Source organism: Arachis stenosperma, chromosome 3, assembly GCF_014773155.1.
Source record: "Arachis stenosperma cultivar V10309 chromosome 3, arast.V10309.gnm1.PFL2, whole genome shotgun sequence".
NCBI classification, from domain to species: Eukaryota; Viridiplantae; Streptophyta; class Magnoliopsida; order Fabales; family Fabaceae; genus Arachis; species Arachis stenosperma.
The window spans coordinates 97192972-97206576 of NC_080379.1; positions in this window are offsets into that span (position 1 = coordinate 97192972).

Sequence of the window (13605 nt, forward strand, 5' to 3'; positions counted from 1 at the left end):
TTGCATCAAATAGTCTCCCTGATTCGCACGGTCCTCTTCCTTTGCAACAAACATCTACAAATCCTGGCACCCATGGTCATTTGTATCTACCGCAGGCCTCACCGTCACGCCCAGTCACTGAAATTACCTTGATTCTGAGCTTGGACATCGTTTGGAGCTACCCGCCTACTCGACCGGCCACACTTCTTCTCAGCTCTGGGTCATGTGGGTTGCTACCCTAGCCACGTCGTAACTCTCGTAAGCTACCTATGAATGTGCACGACTCTTGTTTCTCGTGGCACACCCTTTGCTGCGCAAGTCAAGACCGCACGCACTTCTTCAAACCAGGAGATCAGTCCCCGACCCGACCCAGCCCAGCGTCCCCAACCAGATCTGCAACAGCTGATCTTCTATCACAAGCCCAACTTCCCCTAATTCTTTCCTAGGTCCATTGGTTTAACGGCCCAAAGAGGAGGTGGTCTCATTTTTGTTTTTCTTTCCATGTCCTTCTTAAAAGCCAAACCCATATTATCCCATTCTTGCAAAATTCTTTCCCCCTTTTTTAGACATACTTCCCCTATCAATGTATTCTTCCATGGCTGTTCTTTCGGAGTCAAACTCCACACTCTTCTAGAATCTCCCATGATTTGCATCCCCATTTATTCCTCTTAATTTGAATGGACCAGTTGGTCATTTCTTGTAATTCAGAATTAATTGCTTTTTTATTGCATTCATTCAAAAAATTCCAGGTTTTACCATTCTACCATTCTCTTCAAAGTCATCCTTTGCCCATGTCACGACTAGCTCAGCCGCCGGATCCCAAACAACTACCATCAACATCGTTCCATCATCATATGAACCAGAGCTTTCACACGTTGGCCTAATTATTACATCTTCCAACAGATGTTTATCTCCATATATCTCACATCCTACCTCCTTTACATAAATATCAAATCCACTGGTGTCTACAGTGATATGAATCCATTCATTAATCACCTCGAATACACAAGTATCAATTAAAACTCGACCAGCGCTAAATGATAAAACGAAATCTGTTATTTCCAATGTTCTGAAAATCGGTTCGAACCGGTCGGTCGAACTGGTCAAACCGTGAACCGGACACTGAAGCGGTTCGGGTAACAAGAAAAACCGCAGAATTTGAAAACCGACGTTGAACCGACGAACCGGCCAATTACCAGTCGGTCGAACCGAACCGGGACCCGGCCGGTTTTTTAACCTCGCAGCAAAACGCCGCCGTTTTGCGTTTTGGGAACCCTAATTCCCTTTTCCCCTTCGCAGTTCGCACTTCGTCCAGCTGCTCATCACTCCACTCCAACGTCCCACAGAAGACAGAGCAACACCCACGAGGCCACGACCCACCACGCCTGAAGCCCTCAACGCACTCACCTCTATCGCGCCTTCAGCATCGTCACGCCATCAGCAGCGTCGCGCCGTCATCTCTGTGGCGCCGTTGGGTCCGTCGCGCAGTCAGATACCTCGCGCAGTCAGCACCGTCCCGCTATCAAGCTCAGCTTCGTCGCACCCTCAGCCACTTCGCATGTCACCTCTGTCGAGCTCTGCCTCTCAGAGAAAGCAATAGAGAAGCGTTGAAGCATTGAAGAAACTAAAGCTTGAAGTCCTTCGAGCTCTGAAAGAAAGCAATAGATTTCCTCATTTCCAGTTTGAGTCTCTGAAACTGTTATGAACTGATATAGTGATATGTGAACTCTATGAACTTTGATGAAACTGTGATGAAATATGAACTGATTTTGTGACACGATTGTGTGAATTCTGATTTTGTGAAATCTGATTGTGTGAACTCTGATTTTGTGACATGATTTTGTCATTGTGAACTCTGGTTTTGTATACTCTGATTTTGAGAGATAATTTTGTGAACAAAGAATTTTTTGAACCTGAGATGTTGTTTGTATACTCTGATTTTGGAATTTGGATGTTGTTTGTTCATTTGTTGCGAATTTGAGAGTTGAGATTATTGAGTTGGATTGCTGGTAATATTTAGGTATGGAAGAAAGTATCAACCAAACATGGCAAACGAATTAAGATTCTAAAACATTGATATTTCAGAACCAATGGCAGCATCATTTAAGAAGTGCCAAAGTGGATATTTCATCTGTTAAAACTAAGACGTTCAACTAATCTTAAAGATCTGTTCATGTGCAGCATTGTAACATAGTTTCAGTCCCCAACCAATACATGGTACAATAAATAGCAGTGACAAAATTTTAAGGGAAAATCTTTGTAAGAGTTTTTAATGTAAGTGCCATATGAATTCCAATTCTTCATCTTTGACCAAATTTAATTGGCGATCTCAATAATCATCCATTTAAAGATCTATTCGTGCTCCAAACTGATCAACCGAAGTCTTCCCCTTTTGTTTTGTACTCCGAAGAATTGAAACCTGCAAGATATCACAACGGAAAAAAACCATCATTTTTCAAAAGGTTAGTTCAGAAGAGGATCAAGCTAGCAGAGCTAGATAAACGTTTTTTGCACTCATTCTAAATCGCATACTGAGCTAAACGTTTTTTGATTGGTTGTTTGTTTGTTGACTTTTGAACTTTGAATTTGTATTTGAATAAGATTATAACATTTGGTTTATGTAGTACTTTTAATTTGAATGATATTTTAAAGTTTAGATTAGACTATAATTATATTTTCATGTGCTTATTTATATTTTATTTATTATTTTATTATAAAACGGTTTTTACGGTTCAACCACGGTCAAACCGGTTGAACCTATGAACCAGTGAACCAGTGCCTAGAGCGGTTCGATGACTGGTTCAGTTTTCAGAACCTTGGTTATTTCATCACACTTGATAACTTATCCCCATAGACCGCCGATCGTGTTGAACGTCTCCACTGACCACACATGTAAGGGCACTCTATAACACTTTAGCCAGACTCTTTTAGTCTCACTGCATTTCGATTCCTCCCAACTCCATACACTATGAAAGAATTGTAAGAGACTATTCATTTTTAAAGTAAATGCTTCCTCTGAATTCTTCACAGTATCAAAAACTAATACTGCCTTGTACGCTCCGAGCTCTCTGACTTCAACAACCTGAGGAAGATTCTTACTGATTGTTCTCCGTAGTCATTTGAACTCAATGGTCGTCGTCGTTCCTCCTACTAAACTCCACAATAGCCAATCAAAGTTCTCTTTTGTTATTGGTGTAATACCAGAACTTTTGAAAAGTCCTATTTTAAACTAATCTCAAATCATATATTTATTTATAATTTTTAATTTCATAAATTATTTTATTGAAAATAATTAAAGACAATTTTGATTAATTAGATTTGAAATAAATTAAGGATTTTATCCAAACTCTATAATTACAGATTATTTTCCTATTTACAATTTAAAGTTTTATAAATTCAAAGAATAATGATATTTGGCTATTTAAATATAAATTTATCTAATTTTATAATTTTTGAATTATTTTCTATATTTAAATTATAAAATAAGTAGTTGTAAATTATTAAGATTTTTATATGATAATATTTTTATAAATAAATACTTTAGGTTTTGTTATTAAAGAAAATTAGTTATATTGTAATATATTTTCAATTAGAGTATTTAATTGAGAATCAATTAGTATTTTTTATACCATAAATAATATTTTAAAGTAATTTTAGATATTTAATTAGAGAATGGGGAAGGGAACTCGAGGAATGAGAGGAAGAGAGGAAGATCTGCACCGACAGCACTAGGCTCTCCATCGCCGTTTCACTCCGCCGAGGGGAGGAGGACCGAAACCGCCACAAGGAGCCTCGTCGACGTCATCCTCGCGAGATACTGTCCCCAAGCGGCGACACTGTGGAGCCAGCCTCGTCGCCGTTGCCGTTTGCACTGTCACCTCCAACCCGCGTTGTCGCCGTGGAGTGTGTCGCCGTCAGGAGCCAGAGTGCGAGAGGGAAGAAGAGTCGCGTTCTGCCCCCACTGAAGGACCCGTCGCCGCTAGATCTGCCCTGTTGGAGTCTCTGGCCGCCGGGCGTGCCCCTGTTACCGGTGAACAAAGCTGTTCCTGCCAATAACCACTGTCGGTAAGGGTTTTAAGTTGGTTTTTGTTCTTTTTGAGTTTCCGGAAGCTATGTCATCGCTGCATGTTTGTTACAACTGTCATGCCAGAGTTTTGCTTGCTGCTGTCACTTAGGATGGCTGCCGGGGCTACCGCCAAACTGGTTTAGCGACTGCCACTGTTTCGTTCTTATTAAAGTGAGTGTTTATGTTTCGAAAACCCCTGCATTAGTATTTTTTTAGGCTTGATTATAAACTCTGAAGTTCTGGTAACGTAGGATTGTGTTCTGAGCATTGCATGTCGCTTTTAAGTTGCTGAGGTTGCTGTGAGAATGGTTAGGGGCTGAGTTTGTGGTTGTCATTGGTTTTGAGCTGAGAGAAGAGTTCGGTTGATGCGTTTGGGTTATGGTTTCGACGAGTCGAGATAGGAGCTTTAATAAAACTAATTTATTTTAAAGTGGAATTGTTATAAATTTTATGACGAGCGAAATACTTTTTTGGTGATTATGTAAGTCTTATGCATTGTCTGATTTATCTTAGATGAATATGGTTGTCTGCTTGATTGAAATAATGTCTAATTTTGTTAAAATGGAGATTTCTTATTGGTTTGATCTGAAGTGATTTTGATATTTAAAAGTATGGATTTGGTTTTGTTGGAAACTAATTTGGTCTTAAACCTATTGGAAAGAGTTGAGGATTGGTTTGGTTGGAACCCGAAAAAGGTGGCAAAGTCCAAGTTTTAGGGGAGATGCTGCCGAATTTTCTATAAAATCTAAAACTTTGTTTGAAATGTTATTTAGAAAGTTTAAACTTGATAAATCGTATTATTTGATTTATTAAGAAAATATTATGTTTCGAATTTAATTTAATTGAGAAAACATATGTCTTGAGTTCAATTTATTTAGAAAAAGGATTACTTTACAATTGTAAATCAATTAAGAAAAGTATTATATCCTAAGGTCGATTTTATCTATAAAAAGGGTTTACGCTTTGAATTGGACTTAAGGAATTCATTCAGAAGAGCTGTAATGAATTTACAAGAAAATTGGATTTTTAATTTAATGAAGTTGTTTTGTGATGTTTTTGGAAAAGGTTGAAAGAATTGGTTTCAAGAATGAAATTGTTATTGGTTTTGGATTTTAACTTGGTTTGGAATTTTTAATTCACATGATTTGGTTTTGAAACTTCATTTGAATAACTCAAATTAAGGAAACGATGATTTTTAAGAATCTTTACTGAATTTATGAAAATGAGGTCAGTTGTTTTTCTCCTAAAGTCTTAATACCTTGCCGTAAATTTTAATTAATAACTTTTGATTTTAAAGTGATAGAGCGAATGGTTTGAAAATGAATGATTTTGAGTATTTCAGAAGAGATTTTGAATTTGGCATGGTTTTGAAGTCGTTTGGAAATATGTTGCAAAAAGTGACTTTGTTGAGAAAGGAAATTGATTTGAGAAAAAAGTGGTTCTTTAATACGTTTGTTATTTGAAAGTAAGTGGACTAAGAATGATTAATGAAATAAGAAGTTGAGCCTAATTGATTATGGATTTTACTGAGAATATGATGAGGGTTTCTGGCCTGGCAAGGATGGTCGTATAATCCCGCTTGCTCACTGCATAAACCATTGTGCAGGGATGGTGGTTTTATCCCGCCTGCAGTGAGGATGGTGGTTTTATCCCGCTCACGTATTGATAAATTGTTTAGCAAGGATGGTGGTGTGATCCTGCTTGCATATTGTTTTGTGTGCCCAGTAAGGGTGGTGGTTTAATCCCGCTTATTGTGGAGGCAAGGACGGTGGTTTAATCCCGCTTGTGTGTTCCGAGCAAGGATGGTAGTTTAATCCCGCTTGTTTATAGAACCTACGAATAAGGATGGTGGTTTAATCCCGCTTATCTGAGTCGGGTCTAGCAACATAACCGACGCGTGAGCACATAACCAGTAGGATAGGCATGCATCATTTGCATCTATGTGACATTGATTGGGTGTGTTTATTGTATATGTGGTTTGCCTATGTGAATAATTATATTTAACTGCTAATTGCTATACTTGATGTAACTGCTTTGATTGTATTTAAATCTCCTTACTTGTAATTATGACTGAAATTGGTTAGATTGTGGTGGATTAGATGTTGATTGAGTTGTTTGGGCCTGAGGCCGTGTTTGATTATGTGATGGGATTGAGGTTATGGCTGGTATGTTTTTGAGGTCTAGTTTTGTATGGAAAATCAAACTAGTTCAGCATAGACTTAATGAACCTATACTTGGAACAAGTTGGTCATTCATACTGTCTAGGAAAACTTTTAAGATTTTACAAGAAAGGAAAAAGGTTTTGGGATTTAAAGGAGTTAACCAAGTTCCCTTTAAAAGAAATTTTTAGATTTTTGAAAGTGAACCTTTGATTTTTGGAATGACACATAAGACGAGCAATAGTCACTGTATTTTAAAAATAGTTTTATTTTACATATCTTATTATGGCAATTCTGTAACCTTATAGTGAGAACTAGCGAAGACGATGTTCTCACTCCCCTAAAGGTCTTTTCTTTTTCAGGATATGGACGACGAAGTTCAGAAGAGCTTATTACTTTTCTGTTTACATGATATTTTTGTATTGTTTTAGTATTTATGTTTCCCTCGCCTTTAACTTTGCAAGTTCTGTAAGAGGGATAGGATTTTGGTATGAAATGCTTCTAAAGTAATAATATGTGTGTGTGTAACTAAAAGAAAATTTATTTATTTATCTATAATTTAAATTAAAGTGTTTAACTACAAATAATTTGTAATTTGAAAGAATAAATAGTTTTTTATGTTAATTATATTAGGTTAAATTTGGTTTCAAATTAAGACTCTACTTTAATCCTAAATCCCCAATTTCAAACCCTAATTTCACTAACCATAAACCCTATTACCCAACTCACACACGTACTCTCCCACCTGGTTACCTCTCAGTGAGTCACGCTCATTCTTCTCATCGCCTCATCCCCTGCCAACCCTCCCTAGTTATACACACAACACAACCAAAACAAAAACACACACACAGAAAGAAACAAAAGAAAGGGAGAGAGCGATCCGAGAGAGAGCAGAGGGGATTCGAGAAGAAGGAAGGGAGGGGGAGGCTTGCCGCCGTCGGGGATAGGTGTCACCGCTCCCGGCGCCGTCACTGTCGCGGAGAGAGAAGCAGAACCGCAAAGAGAGAGATTGACAGAGACGCTCACGCCATTCATCCTCGTCGTTTCCATGCGTTGCCGCCGCCGCCGTTGGTTTCATTGTCGTCGAGCTCGAAGGAGAAATGGAGAACGACGCTGAGAGAGAAGGGAAGATCTGCGACTGGCCAAGAGAGAGGAGAGAGTCGAAGGACGCATTGGTGGGTGTTCTCCTCGCCGCCGCCGTGGGAGCTTGCCACCACTGTGAAGATGAACCAAGGCAAGCATTCTTGCTCTTGGTTTTCGTTCTGTTTTGCTTTTGGGTTTTTTCTGTTCTTGTTTCTAGTTTTCGATCTGATTATTAGGGTTTGCGATTCCGTCCCCTTTGAAGCTACTGCCGTTGTCAATTTCCACTAGAGAATGTGCCGACCTTCTACTACCGAGAGTCAATGCTGGAGCTGCCGTGATGAGTTTGAGACTGCTACTTTGATTATGGGCTGTGATTGCTCCTAATTTCCACCCAATATGAATCCTCTATTTTGCTACAACCCCGGTCACTGCAGTGAAGACTATGCCTCTGCCGTTCCGGTTGCATGGGTTTGTGTATTTGATTTCCGAGTTCGGTTAATCGAGGTAGGGGATTTGTTTTAAAAATAAAGCTTTTAAATTATGAATGCCATTAAAATTAAATGATTAGCTGCAAATGGTTGCTTTATGTGAATAATTGATGGAATTGAGCTGAATTATAGCTGTAATTGGTGATTGAATTGTTGATTTAATGTAGTCGTTATTGATGATGATGTTATGTTTTGAAGTTATACTGGCTGCTAATATTAATGATGATTTTGCATAGCGAATGTTGCAATGGATAAGATAATTAGATTGTTAGTCTTGTGGTCGTGCATGTGATCAAAATTGATGGGTGGTGCACAAAATTGTGATCATCAACAATGGCGCCAAAAACTTGGTAGCGCTCTCAAATGTGAATCACACTTAGTCACAACTCCGCAGAACTAACCAGCAAGTACACTAGGTCGTCCAAGTAATAGCTTACGTGAGTAAGGGTCGATCCCACGGAGATTGTTGGTATGAAGCAAGCTATGGTCATCTTGTAAATCTCAGTTAGGCGGATAGTAAATGTTATGGAGTTTTTGAATAATAATAATAAATAAACAGAAAATAAAGATAGAGTTACTCATGTAATTCAATGGTGGGAATTTCAGATAAGTGTATGGAGATGCTTGTCCCTGTTGGATCTCTGCTTTCTTACTGCCTTCCTTCAATCCTTCTTATTCCTTTCCATGGCAAGCTGTATGTAGGGCATCACCGTTGTCAATGGCTACATCCCATCCTCTCAGTGAAAAAGGTCCAAATGCTCTGTCACGGCACGGCTAATCATCTGTCGGTTCTCGATCATGTTGGAATAGAATCCCTTGATTCTTTTGCGTTTGTCATCACGCCCAACAATCGCGAGTTTGAAGCTCGTCACAGTCATTCAATCCCTGAATCCTACTTGGAATACCACAGACAAGGTTTAGACTTTTCGGATTCTCATGAATGCTGCCATCAATCTAGCTTATACCACGAAGATTCTGATTAAGGAATCCAAGAGATATGCGCCCGGTCTAAAGTAGAACGGAAGTGGTTGTCAGTCACGCGTTCATAGGTGAAAATGATGATGAGTGTCACGGATCATCACATTCATCATGTTGAAGTGCAACGAATATCTTAGAACAGGAATAGCTGAATTGAATAGAAAATAATAGTAATTGCATTAAAACTTGAGGTACAGCAGAGCTCCACACCCTTAATCTATGGTGTGTAGAAACTCCACCGTTGAAAATACATAAGTGAAGAAGGTTCAAGCATGGCCGAATGGCCAGCCCCCCAAACGTAATCACAGGATCAAAAATACAATCCAGGATGAAAATACAATAATAAAAGGTCCTATTTATACTAGACTAGCTACTAGGGTCTACAGAAATAAGTAATTGATGCAGAAATCCACTTCCGGGGCCCACTTGGTGTGTGCTTGGGCTGAGCTTGAGCTTTACATGAGCTGAGGCTTCTATTAGAGTTGAACGCCAAGTTGTAACGTGTTTTTGGCGTTCAACTCTGGTTCGTGATGTGTTTCTGGCGTTTGACTCCAGAATGCAGCATGGAACTGGCGTTGAGCGCCAGTTTACGTCGTCTAATCTCGAATAAAGTATAGACTATTATATATTCTTGGAAAGCACTGGATGTCTACTTTCTAATGCCGTTAAGAGAGCGCCATTTGGAGTTCTGTAGCTCCAGAAAATATATTTCGAGTGTAGGAAGGTCAGAATCCAACAGCATCATCAGTCCTTTGTCAGCCTTCTATCAGAGTTTTGCTCAGGTCTCTCAATTTCAGCCAGAAAATACCTGAAATCACAAAAAACACACAAACTTATAGTAAAGTCCAGAAATGTAAATTTAGCATAAAAACTAATGAAAACATCCCTAAAAGTAGCTAGATCCTACTAAAAACTACCTAAAAATAATGCCAAAAAGCGTATAAATTATCCGCTCATCACAACACCAAACTTAAATTGTTGCTTGTCCCCAAGCAACTGAAAATCAAATAGGATAAAAAGAAGAGAATATACTATAAATCCCAAAATATCAATGAATATTAGTTCTAATTAGATGAGCGGGACTTGTAGCTTTTTGCTTCTGAACAGTTTTGGCATCTCACTTTATCCTTTGAAGTTTAGAATGATTGGCATCTCTAGGAACTTAGAATTTCAGATAGTGTTATTGATTCTCCTAGTTAAGTTTGTTGATTCTTGAACACAACTACTTTTATGAGTCTTGGCCGTGGCCCTAAGCACTTTGTTTTCCAATATTACCACCGGATACATAAATGCCACAGACACATGACTGGGTGAACTTTTTCAGATTGTGACTCAGCTTTGCTAAAGTCCCCAGTTAGAGGTGTCCAGAGCTCTTAAGCACACTCTTTTTGCTTTGGATCACGACTTTAACCACTCAGTCTCAAGCTTTTCACTTGGACCTTGCATGCCACAAGCACATGGTTAGGGACAGCTTGATTTAGCCGCTTAGGCCTGAATTTTATTTCCTTGGGCCCTCCTATCCATTGATGCTCAAAGCCTTGGATCCTTTTTACCCTTGCCTTTTGGTTTTAAGGACTACTGGCTTTTTCTAATTGCTTTTTCTTTTTCTTTCTATTATTTTTTTCGCCACTTTTTTTTTCGCAAGCTTTTGCTATTCACTGCTTTTTCTTGCTTCAAGAATCAATTTCATGATTTTTCAGATTATCAATAGCATTTCTCTTTGTTCATCATTCTTTCAAGAGCCAACAATTTTAACATTCATAAACAACAAGATAAAAAATATGCACTGTTCAAGCATTCATTCAGAAAACAAAAAGTATTGTCACCACATCAATATAATTAAACTAAATTCAAGGATAAATTCGAAACTCATGTACTTCTTGTTCTTTTGTATTAAAAACATGTTTCATTTAAGAAAGGTGAAGGATTCATGGAATTATTCATAGCTTTAAGACATAGTTACTACATACTAATGATCATGTAATAAAGACACAAACTTAGATAACATAAACCTTAAAAATCGAAAAACAGAGAAATAAGAACAAGGAATGAGTCCACCTTAGTGATGGTGGCGCTTTCTTCTTGAAGAACCAATGATGTCCTTGAGCTCTTCTATGTCTCTTCCTTGCCTTTGTTGCTCCTCCCTCATTGCTCTTTGATCTTCTCTAATTTCATGGAGAATGATGGAGTGTTCTTGATGGTCCACCCTTAATTGATCCATATTGTAACTCAAGTCTTCTAGAGAAATGTTGAGTTGTTCCCAATAGTTGTTGGGAGGAAAGTGCATCCCTTGAGGCATCTCCGGGATTCCTTGGTGATAAGCTTCCTCATGCGTCTCTTGGGATTCATGAGTGTGCTCTCTTGTTTGCTCCATCCTCTTCTTAGTGATGGGCTTGTCCTCTTCAATGAGGACATCTCCTTCTATGATAACTCCAGCTGAGTAGCATAGATGGCAAATAAGACGAGGAAAAGCTAGCCTTGCCAAGGTAGATGGCTTTTCAGCTATTTTGTAGAATTCAAGGGAGATGACTTCATGAACTTCTACTTCCTCTCCATTCATGATGCTATGAACCATGATGGCCCAATCCACAGTAACTTCAGATCGGTTGCTAGTGGGGATGATGGAGCGTTGGATGAACTCCAACCATCCTCTAGCCACAGGCTTGAGGTCCAGTCTTCTTAATTGAACCAGCTTTCCTTTGGAGTCTCTTTTCCATTGAACTCCTTCAACACATATGTCCATAAGGACTTGGTCCAACCTTTGATCAAAGTTGACCCTTCTTGTGTAGGGGCGTTCATCTCCTTGTATCATGCGCAAGTTAAACGCCAACCTTACATTTTCCGAGCGAAAATCTAAGTATTTCCCCCGAACCATTGTAAGATAATTCTTTGGATTCGGGTTTCACACTTTGATTATGGTTCCTAGTGATCCATGCATTGGCATAGAACTCTTGAACCATTAAGATTCCGACTTATTGAATGGGGTTGGTCAGAACTTCCCAACTTCTTCTTTGGATCTCATGTCGGATCTCCGGATACTCATTTTTCTTGAGTTTGAAAGGGACCTCAGGGATCACCTTCTTCTTGGCCACAACATCATAGAAGTGGTCTTGATGGGTGATAAATCACTATTTTATGGTTTATCTTATGCTCAATTGAGTGGTTTTTATCAACTCTTTACCCACTTATTCATACTATTTGCATGGTTTTACATTTACCTTCCTAATTATGTGCTTTGATTGAAAACATGCTTCTTTGGCCTTAAGTTCCCTATGTTTAATCCTCTCTTATTACCATTAGATGCCTTGATATGTGTGTTAAGTATTTTTAGATATTATAGGGCAGGAATGGCTCAGAAGATGGAAAGGAAGAATGCAAAAATGGAAGGAATACAATAAGTTGGAGAAACTGCTAAGCTGTCCAGCCTGACCTCTTCGCACTCAAACCGCTATAACTTTAGCTACAGAGGTCCAAACGACGCGGTTCTAGTTACTTTGGAAAGCTAACGTCTGGGGCTTCAATTTGATATATAATATGCCATAGTTTCCCTGACGCTAGGTGACACGAACGCGTGATTCACGCAGACGCGTCGCATCTGCGAACTTCAACTCGCGCGGCCGCGTGGGCGACGCCTCCGCGTCACTTGGCCGCGACCTGTACGGACCAGAAAGCGCTGGAAGTGACTTCTGGGCTGTTTCTGACCCAGTTTTTGGCCCAGAGAATATAGATTAGAGGCTATAAAGTGGGGGAATGCATCCATTCATCACCATGCTTTTATAATTCACTTTCCATGATTTAGATTTAGTTTTGAGAGAGGTTATCTCCTCTCTCTCTTTAGGATTAGGATTTAGTTTTACGATTTTATTTGCTTCAAGGATTATCTTTTTACCAGGTTCAATGTTCTTTTGCTTGACAGTTATCTCTTATTTTCAGATACCATTAATGCTTGCTTGTATTAGTTATGTTGCCTATTTGGCTTATGCTACATTCATGTTATGATTTTCTTATTTAATGTTACTTGAGATATTTCAGTTCAATATTGCTCTTTTTATTCATGTTATTGATCATTCCCAATCTGAAGATATTCTTATTCCAGTAGATTTAATTTCCTTCCCTTTTGGTTTTGGTTAAGAATTCAGTAACTCAGGAGTTATCTTAGCTCAACATAATTGATAACTGTTATCTTGCTAATTGAACTGAACTTCAATAATCCCAACCTTTTCTTAGGAAATAAATAGGATTTGAAGGCCTAACTAATTAGTCCCTTGACTTTCCTTTGCTTTAGCAAAGGTTAACTAAGTGGAATTAAGATTCAACTTTCATTATTATTGATAAGAATAACTCAGTCTGGACTTCCAATTTCTCATACCTTGCCAAAAGTTTGTTTTACAGTATTTATTTATTTTAATTGTCATTTAAATTACTTGTCATACTTCTTCCTTAATTCCAAAACACCCAATTTTACCTTTTTCATAGCCAATAATAAGAACATACCTCCCTGCAATTCCTTGAGAAGACGACCCGAGGTTTGAATACTCGGTTATCAATTTCAAAGGGGTTTGTTATTTGTGACAACCAAAACGTTTGCACGAAAGAATTTTTGTTGGTTTAGAAACTATATCTACAACGCGACTATTTTTATAAAATTCTTTACTAGCAAAAATCCTAACGTCAAAATGGCGCCGTTGCCGGGAAATTACAAACGTGTGCCTTATTATTGGTTATTGTAAATATTTTTCAAAAAAAAATTATATTTTTTTCTTTTACTTGTTTATTTGCTTTCTCCTTTTTCCCCCTTATTTCTGATAACTACTATGAATTCTCACCCCTCTCGCTTTGAGTTTGGTTCTAA